The 10,729-nt window shown below is 42.2% G+C and overlaps 1 pseudogene; it reads right to left on the bottom strand.

Annotated features, from left to right (window-relative positions):
• Positions 1-450: 450 nt before the first annotated feature.
• LOC141220428 (uncharacterized) lies at positions 451-6,470 on the bottom strand (annotated as a pseudogene).
• Positions 6,471-10,729: the final 4,259 nt, after the last annotated feature.

Genomic DNA, 10,729 nt, shown 5'->3' with positions numbered 1-10,729 from the left:
GCACCTAAAACTCTATTTAGATATATCTAATTATATGCTTAAAGAAATAAGTAAGCATCTGCAAACTGTCTCTCATCAGGGAGACAAGATTAAATTCAGGAGCTCTTTTGACTGGCAGGTTCCATTCCCGTCTGGGGAATCCTTATCAACTGAACGCCTTCTAAGATGTGCAGGAACGCTCTGTGACAATGGTGGAGCAGGGGGCCTGTCAGATATATGGATTCCGTCACGTTTTGTTCAAGATTATTGTAATTGTTCTTGTATGTGTACCCCTTTTTCACATGTAAAGCGCCATGGCGCAATAATAATAAATAATAATAATACTTCTGGTAATATCCAGGACATCACAGAATGGTCTCATGTCGCTTGGATCTTTAAAAGTATACAATGCTCAATTTTTTCGTACTTGCAGCTGGAAAGGTACCACAGGAGTATAGCAGGCCATTTTCCCATACAGCATCAAGTAGTGGTTTCAATACCCTTCTTTTAGCAAGTGTCATTCAGGATAGATCTGTGAGCAATTGTATGCTTTGTTCATTGAAATCACCAGGACAAAAATGTATGTGACAGATAATGTCCCTTGGACGCTCAGGATCTGGGCCATGATTGTCTAATGTACGGTGCGCCCTGTCAGTCTTCAGCCTTATCAATAGGGTCACCAAGGATATTATTAAATAATGTCTATAGTGTTGTCATGATCTCTTGTGCATTGATGCTTTCAGGTATATCCCTTATCCAGATATTATTGTGATTTTCTTGATCATCAACCATATTAAACAGATGGTTTATTTACTGGCTGTGAAGATCCAGTGTTAGTTTCTGAGCATTTTGATGGCCTCTAACTTGTACGACATCAGCCTCTAATCTCTGTACCTTGTCAGTAAGCTGTGATAGGCTAGAAGTGAGGGAATGTATTTCAGTTTTTTATGTGGTCTCCAGCGTTTGTATATATTGCTCCATCTATTGTTTAGTAGGGATAGACGCAAAATATGAAATAAAAAATCAATTATAGCGTTCCCCATATCAGAATCCCCTTTGGCTCAGGGTGGGGAGTAAATTTCCCTGTGAAGCAAGCACTGCTCAGCATGGGGGCTTCGGTGAGAGTAGAGGGAGATTTGTGGAGCTGTTTTCTTGTGAGGCCTACATATTGAGAGAAACTGGTGCAGGACTTACAGACCTGAGCTGTCTAGCATCATGAGGGTTAAGACTGCTTCCTTTTCCAAGCTGAGATGAGGCAGTAATGGCTCCGGAGCAGGAAGATAAGACTTTCAATAAGAAACACTGCATGTCAGACATGCTGACGGAGGTGGAGAACCTCAGACTAACCTCGGATCTCTTCTTTCTTTCCCATATCGGAAGTCATGTTTGAGGCTGTTTATAATTCCCCCAGGAACACGGTCTGAAGAGAGTGCTCTCAGTGTGTGCGTTCTCTCAGTGCTATGTCCATGCCATGTCCCTCCTGTTGATGTTCAATACGTCCAAAGGCGGCATTGATTGGGAGCAGGATTGTGTGATGTAACAACCTTATGTGAGCCCCGGGAACGCGTGTTGTGACACCAATGGAACAGCGCCAGAACGGGAGCTGTGTATGAGTGTTTTTATTTTATCAAGGCCAAACATGAGGAATGAGAAATAGTTGTCCTAATAGTGGACAACCCCTATAAGAAGATACAATTTTCAGTTAAAAATGAAAAAGGCTTCTCCCCTGTGTGACTTCTCTGAAATTTGTTAAGACTTGATTTCCGTGTAAAACATTTCTCACATTCAGAAGAGGAAAAAGGTTTCTTCCCTGTATGAGTTCTCTGGTGCTTAACCAAATCTGATTTCCGGCTAAAACATTTCCCACATTCTGATCAGCAAAAAGGCTTTTCCCCTGTGTCAGTTCTGTTGTGCGTAACAAAACCTGATTTCTGGCTAAAACATTTTCCACATTCTGAACAGGAAAAAGGCTTCTCCCCTGTATGAGTTCTCTGGTGTATAACCAAATCTGATTTCCAGCTAAAACATTTTCCACATTCTGAACAGCAAAAAGGCTTCTCCCCTGTGTGAGTTCTCTGGTGCTCAACCAAATCTGATTTCTGGTTAAAACATTTCTCACATTCTGAACAGGAAAAAGGCTTCTCCCCTGTGTGAGTTCTCTTGTGCTCAACCAAAACTGATTTCCGGCTAAAACATTTTCCACATTCTGAACAGGAAAAAGGTTTCTCCCCTGTGTGAGTTCTCTGGTGATTAACCAAATCTGATTTCCGGCTAAAACATTTTCCACATTCTGAACAGAAAAAAGGCTTCTCCCCTGTATGAGTTCTCTGGTGATCAACCAAATCTGATTTCTGGTTAAAACATTTCTCACATTCTGAACAGGAAAAAAGCTTCTCCCCTGTATGAGTTCTCTGATGTCTATCAAGATGCGCTTTCTGGAAAAAACATTTCCCACATTCTGAACAGGAAAAAGGCTTCTCCCCTGTGTGAGTTATATAATGTCTGATAAAACTTGACTTCAATGTGAAATATTTTCCACAATCTGAACAAGAAAATGGCTTCTCTCCTGTGTGAATTGTCTGATGGTTATCAAGATGCACTTTCTGTTTAAAACATTTCCCACATTCTGAACAGGAAAAAGGGTTCTCACCTGTGTGAGTTCTCTGGTGCCTAACCAAATCTGATTTCTGGCCAAAACATTTTCCACATTCTGAACAGAAAAAAGGCTTCTCCCCTGTGTGAGTTCTCCAGTGATTAACCAAATCTGATTTCCGGCCAAAACATTTTCCACATTCTGAACAGGAAAAAGGCTTCTGCCCTGTGTGAGTTATATAATGTCTGATAAAACTTGACTTCAGTGTGAAATATTTTCCACAATCTGAACAAGAAAATAGCTTCTCTCCTGTGTGAATTGTCTGATGGTTATCAAGATGCACTTTCTGTTTAAAACATTTCCCACATTCTGAACAGGAAAAAGGCTTCTCCCCTGTGTGATTTCTCTGGTGCCTAACCAAATCTGATTTCTGGCCAAAACATTTTCCACATTCTGAACAGAAAAAAGGCTTCTCCCCTGTGTGAGTTCTCCAGTGATTAACCAAATCTGATTTCTGGCCAAAACATTTCCCACATTCTGAACAGGAAAAAGGCTTCTCCCCTGTGTGATTTCTCTGGTGCCTAACCAAATCAGATTTTTGGCCAAAACATTTTCCACATTCTGAACAGTAAAAAGGCTTCTCCCCTGTGTGAGTTCTCCAGTGATTAACCAAATCTGATTTCTGGCCAAAACATTTCCCACATTCTGAACAGGAAAAAGGCTTCTCCCCTGTGTGAATTCTCTGGTGTATAACCAAATCTGTTTTCCAGCTAAAACATTTCCCACATTCTGAACAGGAAAAAAACTTCTCCTCTGTGTGAGTTCTCTTGTGCTTAACCAAATCTGATTTCTGGCTAAAACATTTTCCACATTTTGAACAGGAAAAAGACTTCTCTCCTCTGTGAGTTGTCTGATGGTTATCAAGATGCACTTTCTGTTTAAAACATTTCCCACATTCTGAGCATGAAAAAGGTTTCTCCCCTGTGTGAGTTCTCTGATGTCTAATTAAACTTGAATTATCTGTAAAATATTTTCCACATTCTGAACAAGAAAATGGCTTCTTCTGCTTGTGACTTCTCTGATGATTAACAAGATTTGATTTCTGGTTAAAACATTTCCCACACTTGAAACAAAAAAATCTATTCTCTGCTGTGTGAATGTTTTGATGTTTAAAAAAAGACTTTTCAAGGGAAAAACTATTTCCATATTCTGAACAGAAAAATGGCTTCTTTGCTTTAGGAGCAGTTTGTTTTTTAATGCTTATTTCGTGACTTTGATTTTCCTTAGTGTTCGGTAATGAATCAGAAGACAGGACCTGTTTCAAAGTATCAGATGATTGATCTTTGCTGTGAAGGGATGATGGTAAATCTGGAGTAATGGCATTCACTTCAATCGTATCCTGTGGGATCTCAAGGTCATCTGATTTAAAAATTGAAGATGTCAGCTGTCCCTCTGATCTCCTGGTACAGTCATCTGCCAAGAAGAAAACCAAGAAAAAAAATCAGCCTTACTAACAACAAATCAGATAACAAATGCATTAGCATTTTAGTGTTTCTTGGGTGTACTGGAGTGTCTGTCTATGTGGGGTGCACTTATATAGTGCTAGGCAGCCCTCCTGATCTAATAGTATGGGCAACATCACTAGTTACTCTCTACAAGGAGAAAGGTTACCCCTTAGACCTCAGTCCAGAGCCTCTCATCTATCCAAATCACTTCTCATACTTTGCACTGACGAGGGCCAACAGCCCGAAACTCCGCGTCTGCAAATTGAGATTCTGATTTGGCTTTTATCCTAAGTCATATTGCACGACTCGTTAAAGGGTTGATTGTGACTAGAAGGATTTCTGCTTCCAATAGGTGGCGCTATAGAGTTCAAGTCCTCTTTTTCTCTGAAGAGGCAATTTACATCTGCCAAGAATAAAACCAATTATTTATGAATAACATATCCTTAAAATCTATATTGTTGAATATTTCTAATTAAACTCTCCGTAAAAATGTACTTTATGTAAAAGTATCATTATTTACTAAGAAAACATCACAGAAAAAAATCAGTCTTACCAACACCAAATCAGATAACAAATGCATTAGCATTTTAGTGTTGGTTGGGTGTACTGGGGTGTCTGTCCATGTGGGGTGCACTTATATAGTGCTGGACAGCCCCCCTGATCTAATAGTATGGGCATCATCACTATCCTAAGCCAGACACTGTGCATCACACCTACCTGTGTGACTGGCGTCCTATACAAGCTTCATCTGTGTGCATCTTTAATACTAGGCAGCCACCCCCTCCATGAATTGGTCGGTTTGTGAATGGTTTCTCCATCAGTATTTTGCACCTGCGCTGCCCCCCCTTTATCATGGGGGTCTGCGGCATCCTGCTAGTGCATTTGTTATATGATTTGTGTTGGTAAAGGCTGTATCTTTTTCTGTGATTTTTTTTTATTTTGCCCTATGTTAGCCATCATTATTCACCAAGATAATAACAGTTCACAGTCTAACAGAAAACCTCATAGGATGAACCAGTGGATCGTAGTGTTCAACTGTTTGTTAATTCTGTCTCCCAAATATGTAATAAAAAGCCACCAAACAATGTTATGTAGGTGAATAAAATACCAATAAAAACTTCTACTCATCTCACAAAAAACAAGTCCCCACTCAGGTCCATCATCTGTCAGTGGAAAACCAGAGGTTTCCACATTATTAGTGGCTCAAAGACTCTTGATAAGCAACATGGCTTCTATAAACCAATCCAGCAATATCCACTCCCCCAAAGTCAAATTTCACCCTAATTTTCACTCTCCAACATCCACTGCGTGCTAATTTCCAGAAAGTGCCTGTGGAATCAAAATAGTCACTACTCCTATAGATTATTTCACTGAGGGTTATAATTTCCAAAATGAAGTCACTTTATGGGGATTTCTACTGCTCTGGTTTTTGCAATTTGGCCACATTAGGGCTTCTGTAAATGGTGGGTCCCATCTCCTCTGGGATCTGCTCCTGCGACGTCTGCTTCTGTCACCAGGAGCCGCCTTATTCATCCTGCAGGTGGCGCTGGTGATGGAAGAGACGTCAGAACCAGAAGCTCTGGGCGGCGCAGGCTCTGCGCAGCCAGTAAGATTAGGTTGCCTGGGACCAGTAGTACCATCCAGTCTGGCAGTATGGGTGTGTGTGCTGTCCACCTGGAGTAATCTGCTCCCTGCTTTAGCCAATTGGAAAGCACCGCACCCTACTAAAGCTCAAAGCATATTGCCAAAAGCTAAAACACAGCAAAATAGGGCAGCAGTGTGTACCTGCCCAGATCTTCAGAACTAAATACACTACCAGGATGCAGCAAACCCACATAAAGATGGCGGCTACACAGGTGCAGAATACTGATGAGACAATCACTCACAACCTACCATTTCATGGAGTGGGTGACTGCGTAGTATTTGAATTGCACACAAAAAGGCTTGTATATGGAGCTGATCACACTTGGATAGTGCACAGTATCCGACTTACAGCCTATTAGTTACGGCCATACTATTAGATTAGGTGGGCTGCCCGGTACTATCCAAGTGCACTCCATGGGAACAGACACAGTTTACAATGCCCGCACTGATGGGCCTGGCTGCACCCGGGGATAAAAAAGTGCAAAAATGCATATATATAATATATGGATAGTACCGGGCAGCCCGCCTAATCTAATAGTATAGGCGTAACTAATAGGCTGTAAGCCGGATACTGTGCACCTTAGTGTGAACAGAACCCTATACAAGCCTTTTTGTGAGTAATTCAAATACTAAGCAGTCACCCCACCATGAAATGGAAGGTTGTGAGTGATTGTAGGTTGGTTGTGAGTGATTGTAGGTTGGTTGTGAATGATTGTCTCATCAGTATTTTGCACCCGTGTAGCCGCCATCTGTATGTGGGTATACTGCTCCCTGGTATTGCATTTAGTTCTGAACATCTGGGCAGGTAAACATTGCTGCCCTTTTTTGCTGTGTTTCTTCTTGAATATTGGGGGAATATTGGGGGCTTTGCTTTTTGTGCATATTACCAGAAGCTGCCAGATACAGCCTTGTTCTCCTCTGGTTCAGTCCTCTGCGCTCAGCCCCCGGCTTGTGTATTTGTTTCCTGTTGTGACCTCGGCCCATTTACTGACTACTCTTGTGTGATTTTCTATTTTCATTGACCTCCATGTTGTGACCCGGTTAAGTGACTATTCTTCTTGCCATTTCACTCAATAGAACAGCAGGAAACACTGTGGCCCAAGCCTAGGGGTCTCTGTCTAAGTCCAAATCCATGTAGAGGGGTTAAAGGGTGATGAGCAAGGCAAACCCTGAGATCTGGAAAATGGAGTAGATGACGCCAAGCCTGTTTGTGGTAGCCATCTTTTGCGCTGCCAGGTGACCATGAACAGTGTCTCCAATACATTGTGTCTGCAAACTATTCGAGCAAGATCTATATTCAAATAGCTAAATGTCGCTCCTTCCCTTCTTAACCTGCCATGTGCCCAGACAGTAGTGTGCAACCGTATATAGGGGATTGTCGGATTCAAGAGAAGTTGGAAAATAATTTGTAAGGTCCATTTGTTTCCTATTATTCTTTGTGAAGAATTCCAAAGTTATCACCAGATAAAGTGACACATGTCAGATTTGAAAAATGGGCCCAGATAGGAACACAAAACTGGCTACAAGAAGGGGTTAAATCAGAGTATTTTGGGCACTAACTACTGTAGTCAAAACTGTGACTATAGACAATAACACATCTACTGAAATGATCAAACTCAACAGTCTTCATCAGTAAGTAGTGAGTAACTAGCGGTGAAACCTCTCTGTGGTAATTGGAGTATGGGGCTCGGTGGCTCTTGGGAATCTAAACTCTCGTAAGGGACAATATTTTCTGTCAGATGAGTTTCAAGAAGAAATATTAGACACTCAAAGAGAACTTTTTATAATAGTGCAGAGCTGAGGCGTCTTAAATTTAGCTTAGAGATAGATCATGGCACAGGTGTAATGTTTTTTTGTTTAGTTTGTCACAATCCTGTTTGAAGTTAGTTTTAAAAAAAATTGAAAAGTCAGGATAAAGGGAAACTCTGTTGTTATTGTACAGAAATTCACACTTGGCCTCACTGCAAATTTAATGTTGTCGATCATAAAAGTGAAGTTTGGCCAGAAAGACTGGACCTGGTCTTGTAGGGACCATATGAGCACATTCATCAGCACAGAAGGGAGAGAAGGTGGATTCATCCAATAAGATATCAGGGATCTAGGAAGCCAACAGCATCATTACCCTCCGCTTTCTCTTAGAGGCCCATCATGATATTTTACTTCAAGTGATTTTCTAACTTGTCATCAGGTAACGGTCAGGATCTTCTAATCCCAGGGGGGAGGTGGATCCTCCAGGTTGTAAGTTCTATAGAAAAGGGCTTTCAGTGCCCAAAATCATCTGAACAGTTTTGGGTGGAGGAGAATGTTGTGGTCTAGAGGCAAAATGGTGATCACACGATTGTGATACAGCCAGACTACACCACCGATAAAGCAGCCACAGCCGGTGACTAAGAAGAATCTGTGACTTCTCTGCATTTAGTGTTTACTAGTGATGAGCGAGTACCGTAATATTCGTAATCGCTATACTCGCTATATATATAGTACTTTGTAATAATTGCGTATTCGTTCAGAATAGCGAGTACAATGTAAGTCAATGGGAAATGCGAATAATTTTCTGCTGGACCCTACAAAGGGGCCTGAGGAAAAGATGATGGGAAAGTGAAATGGATGGGAAAGTGATGAAACAGAATGGGAAGAGCCTGGAGAATGAGCCTGAATGCATTTCTGACTCACATATGGTTTCTGGGGATAAGTTTGTCGCAGTGTTACGCCACTTTTACAGACACACAAGAACAACTACCAAACTTAACCTAAATTGAATTTAACAGGCCAAAAAGGTTAAGAAACAGTTTTTCCTGCACAATCACTTGTATATAAGGCTAAATAAATCAGAGAAACCAAAAAATACCCCTTTTAGCGTTTGTTCACACATACTGTTGTGGCTTTTTTTTTCGCCTTTTATAATTGGGAGGGCCCTGACTTATACATTTTGTAGGTCCGTCTGTCATACATCATCTTTAGTGCGCTATTCCCCAGCACTTTACAAGCACAGCTAGAAAGTATCAGTATGTATGTAGATATTTGACCTGAGAGGCCTCAGGTGGCTCTGTAACATGCGTTTTGGAGGGACAGCTATTACTTAGACATTTGGGCGCTCCCTCCATCATTGACACTCAGATAGTGGAATACACATTCCATAGCAGTTTACAATATGCTCATTGTAGCATTGGGCTTGACCCTCCTCCTCCACCACCATGTGAGACTCGGGCCCTAAATTCAAATGTTCAGATCGCCTGCAGTAAGCAGGAAAGCTGAGTTTTGTGAGAGCCCTTGTGTGGCCCTGTAACAAACATTTTGAAGTGCCCTCCTCTAGAAATTTTGGAGTTGCCTCTTGTGTACACTTGAGAGTGCCCTCACTTATTCATACTGTAGGGCCCTCATTATTATTTAACTAATTTAAGGGCAGAGACTACAGAGAAAATGGCCAAGATACATGGAGTACTAGAAGGTAGCAGTGAGTGCGGACTACGACCCTCAGGTATGGCTGAACTCAGTGAACCGTAAAAATAAAACTGCACTAGTCAACTCGATGACAAGCTCAAATATATCACTTGTGCAAGTCACTGGACAAAGTATTTATGGTGCCCCCCCTCCAGGATGGGTTGGTGAAGCTTCTTAGAGATTGGCTTAGAGATTTTGATTGTCAATATTCCCCAGATTATATAGCAGGAGAAGACTTCTTGATACTGTACTACTTGGTCCAGTAGAATGTGCATCGTATTTCCAAATAATACTCCTGGGGCTGGGGGCTGTGTCATAGGTGCAGGAAGATTGCATGACAAGGGCCTCCCTTGACAAACATTACCTACGATGGAGTATGGTAGTAGTTGTGATCCTCAATTTAAGTTTTCAGAGGGCCATCAGTCGGTCATCAACAATCAGTGTAAATTTCTATTGAATATGTATCCCCTATCTCACAATGTGACACAACCTGTGAGAAGGGCCTCCAATGACAAATATTAGTTTGGAAGGACTACTGTACATTCCAGATTTGTCCACTGCACAATGTGCATATGGTTTGTGAAAATTAGGCCTATTGGCTAAGTCATGGTTGACGCAGGAAGCCACCATCCCAAGGGCCTCCAATCACAAATAGTAGTTAGGTTGGAGTAGGAATACTGTCCTGGTTTGTCCACGGCACAATGTACATAGGATTTGTAAAAATTAGCCCTATTGGCTGTGTCCCGGTTGACTCATTATTTTGGCTGTGCCTTTGACAGCTAGCTTGGCTTGTGCCATCAACATCTGAAAATCTGTCAACAAAACCCAAAATGCCAAAAAAGCCTGTTGTTAAGGGACGTGGACGTGGTGTTGTCAGTGGTGCGCGAGAAGCCACTCAGTCTGTGTCAGGTCAGAAGAAGCTTGATGCATCCACAATGTTCCTGGAAAAAGTTCCCGGTCTGGAACGTAAACATGTGTGGAAGCCACAAGAGCGAGAGCAGATTCTGTCTTGGATAGCAGACAAGGCCTCTACGCATTTGTCAAGCAGCACCAAAACTTCCACGACCACACAGTCTACTGTGGATACACAGAAGGCTGGCCCTTCCAATCCTGAAGCTGGTTCTCCTTCCTCCCACCATTATCAGTCACAGGAGACATATGACCCCAAGCTTGGCCACTCCGAGGATCTGTTTGGTTGGCTCTGGCCTATCACCATGCAGCATTGAAGAGGGACAAGAGGTGGCGGCGTGCGTTGATGCTCAAGTATTTTAGGACCTACAACCAGAAGAAAGCCACTTGGAGGAACGTCATTTACTGTCTCCAGAGGTGGAGGCTGATGATGATGAGACACAGTTGCCATCAGGTCAGCCTACAATATCAACTGGGAAGGATGATGAGATAGAAGACGACGTGGTCGATGATGAGTCCACTGATCCAACCTGGACCGTTGGCAGCAATACAGAGGAAGATGGACCAACACAGGCACCAAGGGGTCGTGGTTTGCCCAGAGTAAAAACTGGGTCAACTGTTCCCAAGAGCACCCCCGCTGTGCGCCAAGTCAGGGCAA

The sequence above is a fragment of the Phyllobates terribilis genome, unplaced genomic scaffold (genome assembly GCF_046119375.1).
Source record: "Phyllobates terribilis strain yellow unplaced genomic scaffold, ASM4611937v1 Scaffold_292__1_contigs__length_2399606, whole genome shotgun sequence".
Taxonomy (NCBI): domain Eukaryota; kingdom Metazoa; phylum Chordata; class Amphibia; order Anura; family Dendrobatidae; genus Phyllobates; species Phyllobates terribilis.
This window is presented reverse-complemented; position numbering and strand designations above follow the sequence as displayed.